The 12,797-nt window shown below is 36.8% G+C and overlaps 1 non-coding gene across 1 annotated transcript; it reads left to right on the top strand.

The window, feature by feature from the left end:
• Window positions 1-12,247: 12,247 nt before the first annotated feature.
• Window positions 12,248-12,319, top strand: TRNAA-UGC (transfer RNA alanine (anticodon UGC)). The gene has a single exon. It is a non-coding gene; the product is annotated as a tRNA-Ala (tRNA).
• Window positions 12,320-12,797: the final 478 nt, after the last annotated feature.

Here is a 12,797-nt window from a genome sequence, read left to right on the forward strand (position 1 = left end):
CATCTTTGCATTCCTGGGATAAGTTCACTTGGTCATGATGTTTGAATTTTTTAATGTATTGTTGAACTCGGTGTTCTAGTATTCTGTTTAAGATTTTTACAAGTATTTTCATCAATGATATTGGCCTGCAATTTTCTTTTTCTGTGGTGTCTGTTTTATTTTGGTATCAAGGTGATGCTGGCCTCACAGATGAGCTAGGAGACAGTCATTCCTCTTTAATTTTTTTATTAGTTTGAAAATTGTTAACTCTTCTTAAAATATTTGGTAGAATTTACTCTGGTCATGGACTTTATCTGTTGGGAGCTTTTTTGACTACTGACTCAATTTCATTACTGGTTATTGATTTATTCATATTTTCTATTTCTTCCTGATTCATTCTTGGCATATTGTTCATTTCTAAGCATTTATGCAGTTTTTCTAAGTTTTCAACTTGTGGTCAAACAGTTGTTTGCAGTAATTACTTTGATCCTTTGTTTTTCTGTGTTCTTGCTCCTAACTCCTCCTCTTCCATTTCTGATTGTATTGCTTTGGGCCTTCTCTTCTTTTTATGATGAGTCTGACTAAAAGTTTATGAATATATTTTTCTTTTCAAAACACCAACTCTTGCTGTCATTAATCTTTCTTCTTTTAGTTTCTATTTTATTCCTTTCTTCTCTGATCTTTATTATTAGTTTCTTTGTAGTAGCTTTGGTTTTGTTTGTTCTTTTTTTAGTCCCTTTTGGTGAGAGTTTTTATTGTTTATTCAACATTTTTCTTGTTTCCTAAAGTACTCTGTATTGTTACAAATTTCCCTCTTATAACTGTTTTTGCTGAATCATATAAATATTGTTATGTGTTTCCATTTTCATTTATATTCTGATTTTTAAAAACATTTTTTCTTTATTTTCTTCAGTAATCCATTGGTAGTTTAGTTGCATGCTGTATTTTTTAGCAGTTTAAGTCTTATACCTTTTTGATCAGAAAATATGTTGGTATAATTTCAATTTTCTTAAAATGATTGAGACTTCTTTGTGGCCTCGCATGTGTTCTGTCCTAGAGAGCGTTGCATATGCACTTTGAAGGCAGCTATACTCACCACTGTATCACCAAGGCTATACTCAGTTCAGTTCAGTTCAGTCGTGTTCGACTCTTTGCAACCCCATGAATCACAGCACACCTGTGCTTAAAAAGAAACTACATTCTGCCCTTTGGGGGTGGAACATTAGGTCAGTCTGCTTTATTGTGTCATTCAAAGCCTGTTGATCTTATTGATCAACAGATCAAAGATCTTATTGATCTTCTGTCTGGATGATCTGTTCATTGAATTAAGTGGAGTATCAGAGTTCCTATTACAATTATTTTACTGTCAATTCTCCCTTTATGTTTGTTAATATTTGCTTTGTATATATATATACAGGTGCTTGGGTGCATATATACTCACAAGTGTTATATCTTGTTGTTGGAATAATTGTTTTATTATTATGTAATGTCTTTCTTTACAGTTTTTGTTTTTAAACAATGTTATGTCTTATATATACATTTCATTCCCAGGTTTCTTTCTGTTTGCATTTGTATGGAATGTTTTTCTGTATTTGCTCATTTTGGCTGTTTTTATTTAGATCTGACATGAATCTCTTATAGGCAACACATATATTTATTTTTCAGTCCATTCAACCACTTCATCTTTTGGTTGGAAAATTTATTCCATTTACTTTTAAAGTAATTATTGATAGGTATGTACTTATTGAGGGGCTTCCCTGGTAACTCAGTGGTAAAGACTCCACCTGAAATATGGGAAACTCAGGAGACATAGGTTCAATCCCTGGATTTGGAAGAGACCCTGGAGGAGGCTGTGGCAACCCACTCCAATATTCTTGCCAGGAAAATTCCATGGACAGAGGAGCCTGGCTGGATACAGTACATAGGGTCAAAAAGAGTCAGACATGACTATAGTGACTGAATATTTCTGCATGCATGTATTTATTGTCATTTTAAACTATTTTCTGCTTGTTTTTATAGTTCTTCTCTGTTCCTTTTTTCTCTTGTTCTGTCCCCTTATTACTTGACTATCTTTTGTGTTATGTTTGGATCCCTTTCTTTTTTTCTTTTGTGTATTTATATTGCTTTACTACAGGTTATTGGTTTCTGGGTATCATGAGGTTCACAGATATGTTGTTTATTTTAATTTGATGATTTCCAAAGTTCAAACACATTTTGACAACCTTACATTTTTAGTCCCCACACTAGGTTTTATGTTTTTGTTGTCATATTTTACATCTCTTGTGTGCATGTGTTTCTCTTAAATACTTATTGTGGCTAGAGATGGTTTTATTACTTTTGTGTTTTAACTTTCCTGGTAGCTTTATAAGTGGTTGGTCTACTTCATTTGGCCTTCCCAGATGTGCAGTGGTAAAGAATTCACCAATGCAAGAGACACAAAAAAGGCAGCCTCAATCCCTGTGTCAGGAAGATCCCCTAGAGTAGGAAAAAGCAATCCACTCCAGGATTTTTGCCTGGAAAATTCCATGGACAGGGGAGTGTGGCCAGCTACAGTCCAGGGGCTGCAAAGAGTCTGACATGACTGAGCTTCTGAGCACACACACACCACTACCCTTACTTTATGTTTGCCTTTACCAACCTATGAAACTTTTCTTCCATAATTTTCATATTTATAGTTACATTTTCTTTTCTACTTAGAAGAGTTCTTTTAAAATTTTTTATATAACTTGAATAGTGGTGCTGAATTTTTTTAGCTTTTGCTTTTCTATAAAACTCTTCCTGAACCTGGATAAGTGAGCTTATGAATGAGACATCCTATTGGATCCAGCAGCACTCTCCCTTTTGGCCAGTAGGGCTTAATTTTCCAGGGGTGTTCCCTACATGGGCTGCATGTACCTTTCTGTTGTGGGAGAGCCGACCAGTGTAGGTGTGCTGATAGACAAGGCTGGCCACTGGCATGGCTGCCGTGAGGTCCTGCCTCATGCAGTTGATGCTAGCCAGCCAATAGGTGGAGAAGGCCTTCAGCACTAATAGGCTAAAAGGAGGATATCAAAATGGGATCAGCATGGTAGAACAAGATCCCCAAAACACTGCTACCAGTATTTCCATCCCTAGAAGGAGTCCCAGATGCCTCCTGACTCACAGGAAGGCTGTGTAAATCAGCAAGTGTGTGATGCAGGTCCTTTTCTAAATGTATAAATTTCTGCTGGGACTTGTAGAATCTGAGATTTTTCATCAGCATTTAAAAGCAGAGTCTCTATTTTGCTCTTGTGCTTTCCCAAACTTAAGCCCCATGATTTTCAAAACCAAACATTCTAGGAGCTCATCCTTCTAGTATAGTACCCTCAGACAGATGGACTTGAATTATAAGATATATTACTGCATATTCTGGAGAAGACAATGGCACCCCACTCCAGTACTCTTGCCTGGCAAATCCCATGGATGAAGGAACCTGGTAGGCTGCAGTCCATGGGATTGCTAGGAGTTGTACACGACTGAGCAACTTCACTTTCACTTTTCACTTTCCTGCATTGGAGAAGGAAATGGCAACCCACTCCAGTGTTCTTGCCTGGTGAATCCCAGGGACGAGGAAGCCTGGTGGGCTGCCGTCTATGGGGTCGCACAGAGTCGGACACAAGTGAAGCAAATTAGCAGCAGCAGAATGCATATGAGAAGGAAATAATATGAGAAGGAAAATAATATGAGATATGTATTTGGATAGCAACAAAGAAATGAAGAGGATTGAAACTAAGAAATAAGTTTTTGTATATACAATTTTTTCTTATTGCTTACATTTCTTTTAAGGAAATTTGATAGCAATGCAACATGGGATTTACAGCATATACAGAAGTTAAATACATGACATGAATAGAACAAAGACCAGAAGATTAGTCTTAAGTTTTTTACATATTAAGTGAAATGGTATAATACTGCTTGAAAGTAGATGGTGATAAATTAAAGGTGCTTGCTATAAATCTGAAAGTAACATTTGGAAATTAATAAGTCAACAAAAGGGATAAAAATGATATCACAAAAACATTCAATTAATCCAAAGAAAGCTAGAAAGAGAAAGAACATATCAAATCAAAGGTGAAAAAAGTAGGAAACAAAATGGCAGATTTTTGTTCTTACAGTGTATTAAAAAACAGAGAGTTGGTGTACTGGGATGACCCAGAGGGATGGTATGGGGAGGGTGGTGGGAGGGGGTTTCAGGATGGGGAACACATGTACACCTATGGAGGATTCACGTTTATGTATGGCAAAACCAATACAATATTATAAAGTAATTAGCCTCCAATTAAAATAAATAAATTTATGTTTTAAAAAATAAGATATTGCTTTTGAAAAAAAATAAAAAGCGGAGACATCACTTTTCTGACAAAGTTGCATATAGTCAAAGCTATGGTTTTTCCAATAGTTAGGTATGGATATAAGAGTTGGACTGTAAAGAAGGCTGAGCACCAAAGAACTGATGCGTTCAAACTGTGATGCTGGAGAAGACTCTTGAGAGTCTCTTGAACAGCATGTAGATCAAACTAGCCTGTCTTAAAGGAAATCAATCCTGGTGCTGAAGCTGAAGCTCCAATACTTTGGCCACCTGATTCAAAGAGCCAGTTCGTTGGAAAAGACCCTGTTGCTGGGAAAGATTGAAGGCAGTAGGAGAAGGGGGCAACAGAGGATGACATGGTTGGATGGCATCAGTGACTCAATGGACATGAGTTTGAACAAGCTCCAGGAGATAGCAAAGGACAGGTAAGCCTGGTGTGCTATTGTTCATGGGGTTGCAAAGAGTTGGACATGACTTAGAGACTGAACAGTATCAAATTAATAAACTATCTAAATCCTTCAATTAAAATGCAGACGTTATCATATTGTAGAGATGAAAAGTGAATTATATGTTTCCCAGAATAAATCCACCCCCATATCAAAGCACATATAAGTTCAAAGTAAAATAATAAAAAAAGATTTATAATGTTAAAACTGATTAAAAGAGAGTCACTTCATCATTGGAAAGGATGTATAAATTCTATCTAAAGCCAGCAAAACAGTGGAAATAATAAATATTAGAATAGAATTATTTTTAAATAAAACAGAAATTTGATGTGAAACCAAAAGCTAGTTTCTTTTTTTTAATTTAAATTTTATTTTTTTATTTTACAATACTGTATTGGTTTTGCCATACATTGACATGAATCCACCGCAGGTGTACATGATCCCAACCCTGAACCCGCCTCCCACCACCCTCCCCATATCATCTCTCTGGGTTATCCCAGGGCACCAGCCCCAAGCATCCTGTATCCTGTATCAAACCTAGACTAGGGATTCATTTCTTACATGATACTATACATGTTTCAGTGCTATTCTCCCAAATCATCCCACCCTCTCTCTCTCCCTCTCCCTCTCCCTCAGAGTCCAAAATTCTGTTCTTTACATCCGTGTCTCTTTTGCTGTCTCACATACAGGGTTATCATTACCATCTTTCCAAATTCCATATATATGTGTTAGTATACTGTATCGGTGTTTTTGTTTCTGGCTTACTTCACTCTGTATAATCGGCTCCAGTTTCATCCACCTCATTAGATCTTATTCAAATGTATTCTTTTTAATGGCTGAGTAATACTCCATAGTATATATGTACCACAGCTTTCTTATCCATTCATCTGCTGATGGACATCTAGGTTGCTTCCATGTCCTGGCTATTATAAACAGTGCTGCGATGAACATTGGGGTACATGTGTCTCTTTCAATTCTGGTTTCCTCAGTGTGTATGCCCAGCAGTGGGATTGCTGGGTCATAAGACAGTTCTATTTGTAGTTTTTTAAGGAATCTCCACACTGTTCTCCATAGTGGCTGTACTAGTTTGCATTCCCACCAACAGTGTAAGAGGGTTCCCTTTTCTCCACATTCTCTCCAGCATTTATTGCTTGTAGACTTCTGGATCACAGCCATTCTGACTGGTGTAAAATGGTACCTCATTGTGGTTTTGATTTACATTTCTCTGATAATGAGTGATGTTGAGCATCTTTTCATGTGTTTGCTAGCCATCCATATGTCTTCTTTGGAGGAATGTCTATTTAGTTCTTTGGCTGATTTTTTGATTGGGTCACTTATTTTTCTGGACTTGAGCTACATAAGTTGCTTATATATTTTTGAGATTAGTTGTTTGTCAGTTGCTTCATTTGCTATTATTTTCTCCCATTCAGAAGGCTGTCTTTTCACCTTGCTTTTAGTTTCCTTTGTTGTGCAGAAGCTTTTAATTTTAATTAGATCCCATTTGTTTATTTTTGCTTTTATTTCCAGTATTCTGGGAGGTGGATCATAAAGGATCCTGCTGTGATTTATGTCAGAGAGTGTTTTGCCTATGTTCTCCTCTAGGAGTTTTATAGTTTCTGGTCTTACATTTAGATCTTTAATGCATTTTGAGTTTATTTTTTTGAATGGTATTAGAAAGTGTTCTAGTTTCATTCTTTTAGAAGTGGTTGACCAGTTTTCCCAGCACCACTTGTTAAAGAGATTGTCTTTACTCCATTGTATATTCTTGCCTCCTTTGTGGAAGATAAGGTGTCCATATGTGTGTGGATTTATCTCTGGGCTTTCTATTTTGTTCCATTGATCTATATTTCTGTCTTTGTGCCAGTACCATACTGTCTTGATGTCTGTGGCTTTGTAGTATAGTCTGAAGTCAGGCAGGTTGATTCCTCCAGTTCCCTTCTTCTTTCTCAAAAGGTAGTTTCTTAAGGAGCTCAGTCAAGTTGACTGACTTCTAATAAGACTGATCAGGTGAGAGAGGACAGATACAAATATCAATAATCATCAGGATGACAATGCAGATTCTCCTTTGGTTAAAAAATATAATAATGAACTTTATGAAATGTTTTATGTCAATAAATTAGATGACTTAATGAAGTTTATTAATTCCTTGAAAGCTACAGAGCTAACTCATAAAGAAATAGATAACTTTAAAAGTCCTTTATCAAAAAAATTAATTAATTAATAAAAGTCCTTTATCTGTAAATAAATTAAATTAGCATTAAGAACATGACCTGGAAGAAAACTCCAGATTCATTTGGTTTCACTTGTGAATTATACAAATGATTTAAGGAAGAATTATTAATTCTACACAAACTCTTGAAAAAATTTAACAAGAGCAGTACTGTCCAACTCATTCTATGATGCTAGCATAACCCTGACACCAAATTAGACAAAGATATTGCAAGAAAAAAAAAACTATAGCCATAGTCAATGATCAAAAACCTAACTACAAAAATTGTTAACAAAATGTTCAAAAACCAAGTACAGAAATGTAAGAAAAGGATAGTATTACAAGTGGGGTTTGACTCAAAAATGCAAGTTTAGTTTATCACTCAATAATCAATCAATGTAATTTGCCATATTAGTAGAAAAATATTACCATCTAAGATTGTGAGGGAAAAGCATCTGATAATATCCAACATTCATCTATAAAAATTCTCCAAACACTAAAAATAAAAAAGACCTCCCTTATCATGGTAGTGAATATTTAACAGAAACCTACAGATAATATCATACTTAACACAGAAAACCATTTTCCACCTAAGATAAGCTCAAGGCAAGAATGTGTATTTGTGTTCATAATTTGTATTAGAAATTGTATGGCAGTGTTAGCCAGTGAAGAAAAGAAGTAAAGGAAGGAAGGAAGATAAAAGAAGGATTGAAGGATGGATGGAGAGAGGAAGGAAGGAAAATAAAGAAAGAAGAGAGGAGGAAAGGAAGGACAGAAAGGAGGAAGGGAGGAAAGAAAAAGTATGCAGTAAATCTGTTTATAGATGACATGATAAAAAGTTCTAGAGTATACCCAAATGTCTCTAATTTTAAGACATAAGGACATAGATCAACTGCCTCTCAAAATTAAAAAAATACAAAGTTCAAAAATTGTTATCAACAGAATAAGAGAAATTAGAGGCTGAATAGGAGAAAATGTTTAAAAAGACACATCTGATAAAAGATTGTTACTTAACATATGTGTTCTTAAAACTCAACTATAAGAAAACATCTGACTTTAAAATGGGCAAAAAAGCTTACACTACACCAAAGAATATACACAGATGGCAAACAGTCACATGAAAGATGCTCTATATCATGCCGTTGAAAGTGAAGTGAACGTGTTAGTCTGCTCAGTCATGTCCAACTCTGTGCAACCACATGGATTGTAGCCCACCAGGCTCCGCTGTCCATGGACTTCTCCAGGCAAGAATACTGGAGTGGGTAGCCACTCCCTTCTCTAGGGAATCTTCCTGACGAGGGACTGAACTCTCATCTTCTGCGCTGCAGGTAGATACTTTACTCTGAGCCATCAGGAAGCTCAGATTAAACATAATCTTAGTTAACAATAAACGACAGAAATGGTACGGACCTAAAGGAAGAAGAAGATATTAAGAAGAGGTGGCAAGAATACACAGAAGAACTGTATAAAAAAGAGCTTCATGACCCAGATAATCACGATGGTGTGATCATTCACAGGACTGGAAAAGGGCAGTTTCCATTCCAATCCCAAAGAAAGGCAATGCCAATGAATGCCAATGAATGCTCAAACTACCACACACAATTGCACTCATCTCACATGCTAGCAAAATAATGCTCAAAATTCTTCAAGCCAGGTATCAACCATACGTGAAACATCAAATTCCAGAAGTTCAAGCTGAATTTAGAAAAGGCAGAGGAACCAGAGATCAAATCACCAACATCCAATGGATCATCGAAAAAGCATAAGAGTTCCAGAAAAACATTTACTTCATGACTACACGAAAGCCTTTGACTGTGTGGATCACAACAATCTGTGGAAAATTCTGAAAGAGATGGGAATACCAGGCCACCTGACCTGCCTCTTGAGAAATCTGTATACAGGTCAGGAAGCAACAGTTAGAACCAACATGGAACAACAGACTGGTTCCAAACTGAGAAAGGAGTACATCAAGGCTGTATATTGTCACTCTGCTTATTTAACTTACATGCAGAGTACATCATACGAAATGCTGGGCTGGATGAAGCATAAGCTGGAATCAAGATTGCCGGGAGAAATATCAGTAACCTCAGATACACAGATGGCACCACCCTTATGACAGAAAGTGAAGAGAACTAAAGGGCCTCTTGATGAAAGTGAAAGAGGAGAGTGAAAATTTTGGCTTAAAACTCAACATTCAGAAAACGAAGATTGTGGATTCTGGTCCCATCACTTCATGGCAAATATATGGACAAACAACAGAAACAATGACAGACTTTATTTTGGGGGCTCCAGAATCACTGCAGTTGGTAACTACAGCCAGGAAATTAAAAGATGCTTGCTCCTTGGAAGAAAAGTTATGACCAACCTAGACAGCATATTAAAAGATAGAGACATTACTTTGCCAACAAAGGTCCATCTAGTCAAAGCTATGGTTTTTCCAGTAGTGATGTGTGGATGCGACAATTGGACTGTAAAGGAAGCTGAGCACCGAAGAATTCATGCTTTTGAACTGTGGTGTTGGAGAAGATTCTTAAGAGTCCCTTGGACTGCAAGGAGTTCAAACCTTTCAATCCTAAAGGAAATCAGACCTGAATATTTATTCAAAGGACTGATGCTGAAGCTGAAACTCCAATACTTCGGCCACCTGACGCAAAGAACTGACTCCTTGGAAAAGACTCTGATGCTGGCAATGATTGAAGGCAGGAGGAGAAGGGGACAACAGAGGATGAGATGGTTGGATGGCATCACCAACTCAATGAAAATGAGTTGAGCAAGCTCTCAGAGTTGGTGATGGACAGGGAAGCCTGGTGAGCTTCAGTCAGTGCCGTTGCAAAGAGTCAGACACGACTGAGAGCCTGAACTGAACTGAACTGAACTCAACTAGTTAACATATAAGCAGGCTTCTTGTATACATTGCCAAGCCTGTTGTAAATCCACACAGAAATACAGAGGATCTTTAGTAGCCAAAACAATTGTGAAGAAGAATGAAGTTGAAGAACTTAAACTACATTTAAGATTTATTTTTTAATTTATATTTTAATTGAAGGATAATTGCTTTGCAGAATTTTGTAGCTTTCTGTACCTATGAATCATCCATAGGTATACATATATCTTTTATATGTACCTTTTAAAAGGCTTATTTTAAAACTATAGCAATTAAAAACATGTGGTACTAGCTTAAATAAGGGAAGTTAGATCCGTGGACTGTAATAGGGTATCCAGAAATAGACTCAAACCATATGTTGTCAATTGATTTTCAAAAAAGATTCTGGTGGGAATGTAAAATGGGACAATTGCTTTGGAATGTAAGAAACTGTTATTAAAAATTTAGAGATAAAACATCATATGACTCTGTCATTCCACTCCTACATATTTGCACAGAAAAAAGTGAAGTGTTCATCCTAAGAAGAATTATATGTGAATACTCATGCTAGTTTCATTTATAAAGGAAACAGTGGTAAATGGACTTACAGAGGTGTTTTGTACGTAGTATATACAATGGGATAGTTCTCAGGAAGAAGGAAGAAAATATTGATACAGGCAACTACATAGACCAATCTCAGAAGAATTATGTTGTGTGAAAAAAGCCAAACAAAAAACCAATACCTACTGTTTGACCCTATAGTTCAAAAGTCTATAAGACGCACTCTAATGCTTAGTGACAGAATGCAGATCAATAATTTCAAGTGTTGGGAGGGGAAGGAGAGGGGCAAGGTGGGCTTACAAAAGGGCACAAGGAAACTTTGTGGGATAAAGAATATGCTCATTATCTTGATTGTGATGATAATATCATAGTTGACATGCGTCAAAACATTAATTTTACATCTTAAATATGTGCAATTCTAAAATATGTGTGAATGACAGTTCTAAGTATTGACAAGGATATGGAATAATAGGTCTTTCACATATTGTCGTATAGAAATGTAAAACAGTTTGGAAAACTATTGGGCTTTCTTTATAAAATTCAACAAACACCTGCCTTTTGATTCAGACAGTCCACTACTAGTTATATACTCAGTTCCAGTGAAAAGATTTGTCTCTATGAACATTGTACAAGAATGTTCATAACAGCATCACACATAGTATCCAAAGACTGTAAAAGAAACTCAAATACTCACAAGAGGTGAATGGACAAATAAATCATGATTCAGTAGAATATTTCTAAATAATAATAAAAAAAATGGATTACTGGCAAACCCAACAATAGGTAAGAATCTTTAACACACCAAAGAAGCCAGGCATGAAGGAGCACACGTTCTAATGTTCTATTTCTGTGAAGTTTTAAAAAGGCAAAATCATACTATGGTGACAAAAATCAGAAAATCCCCTAAGCATAGGGGAAGGGGAAGGACTGTTTGGAAAAAATGAACAGGAGAGAATAGGGGTTTCCCAAGTGATATACTTGGGTTTCCCAACTTCCCAAGTTGTATATTCCCAAGTATATATTCTACCTGCCAATGCAGGAAACAGAGGATTCTTTTTAAACTATTTGCTTTGTAAATTTGGTCATTTGTTGCTATGATCTAGGAAGAGGATGGAAGTTGTACAGACATAAAACAGCTCACGAGATAAAGTATAGTTTGAAGACCACGATAGAAGCAAAGATTTGACAAGTCTGCGATTGGAGCATGTTTTCCAGAAGTGATTGAGAGAGTAGTGTTTAACGGGGTGTTTTTTTGTTTGTTTGATGTTAGCTAGCCTGGTGGGCTGCCGTCTCTGGGGACGCACAGAGTCGGACATGACTGAAGCGACTTAGCAGCAGCAGCAGCAGCAGGTGAGCTTGGTAGGTGAAGCTCAGCAGTTGAAATGGGAAACTGTCTGTCTCTTGGACAGGAAGTAGTAGTTGAAGGAGAAGCTCTAAGAAACCAAAGAAAGGTACTCAAGAGAGAATTAGTATTTACACTCTGAAAAGTAACCAAAACACCTGGATAGGATTCTAACACCTCGGAAGCCTATAGCAAGAGAAGCAGTTGGATTTCCAGGCAATAGTACTGGATTGGATTGCCATTTCTTTCTCCAGGGAATCTTCCCAACCCAGGGATTGAACCCAGGTCTCCTGCATTGTAGACAGATGCTTTACCATCTGAGCCACCAGGGAAGTAGTAGGTGACAACAGAGGAATCTAATAGAAAACACTGGCATTGTTCCCTGAATCTGAAGATTGTTCATTATCCTCTAGAATATTTTTCTTCTGATTTTACCATGTTTGCTGCTTTGTTTCCCCTTACAGCTCAGGAGCCCTGTTATTGCTTACAAGGTGCTGCTTAACAACCTCTTATAGAGATAGGGGGTGTAGCTCAGTGGTAGAGCATGTACTTTGCATGCACAAGGCCCTGGGTTCGATTCCTAGCACCTCCATCTGTCCTTTTCTCTCAGTTCTCTCACAGCTAAATTTTTTTGACATGACAATGCCCTTGAAGATAAGCAGTACAACAAATATTATCCTCTTCTTATAAAAAAGAACAAATTTTGATCTTTTCCCTTCAATCTACACTTCCAAATTACCTTTCTCAAAACTATTGTAAAAAGGAGAAGAGAGCAAACAGGCACCATGACACATCGTTATCATCTGCTGCCAAATCCACTGTACTTAAACCTTAATGTTACCATAAATATCATGCTCCACAGAATAACCATATTTGTTATAATATTAACCTTTTAAACTTTTTGCATGTAACACCATCCCACCAGATTTTGAGTAAAGGCACTGCTCCAGAAAGCTACATCACACTTGTTATTTTACTTGCAGGTCATTTGGCACATTGGTGCCAATGCCGAAGAGTGAGCTGTGGAACCGCACAGCCAAGTGTTCACATGCCTTTGTGCACTGACTCTG

The sequence above is a fragment of the Capricornis sumatraensis genome, chromosome 13 (genome assembly GCF_032405125.1).
Source record: "Capricornis sumatraensis isolate serow.1 chromosome 13, serow.2, whole genome shotgun sequence".
NCBI lineage: Eukaryota > Metazoa > Chordata > Mammalia > Artiodactyla > Bovidae > Capricornis > Capricornis sumatraensis.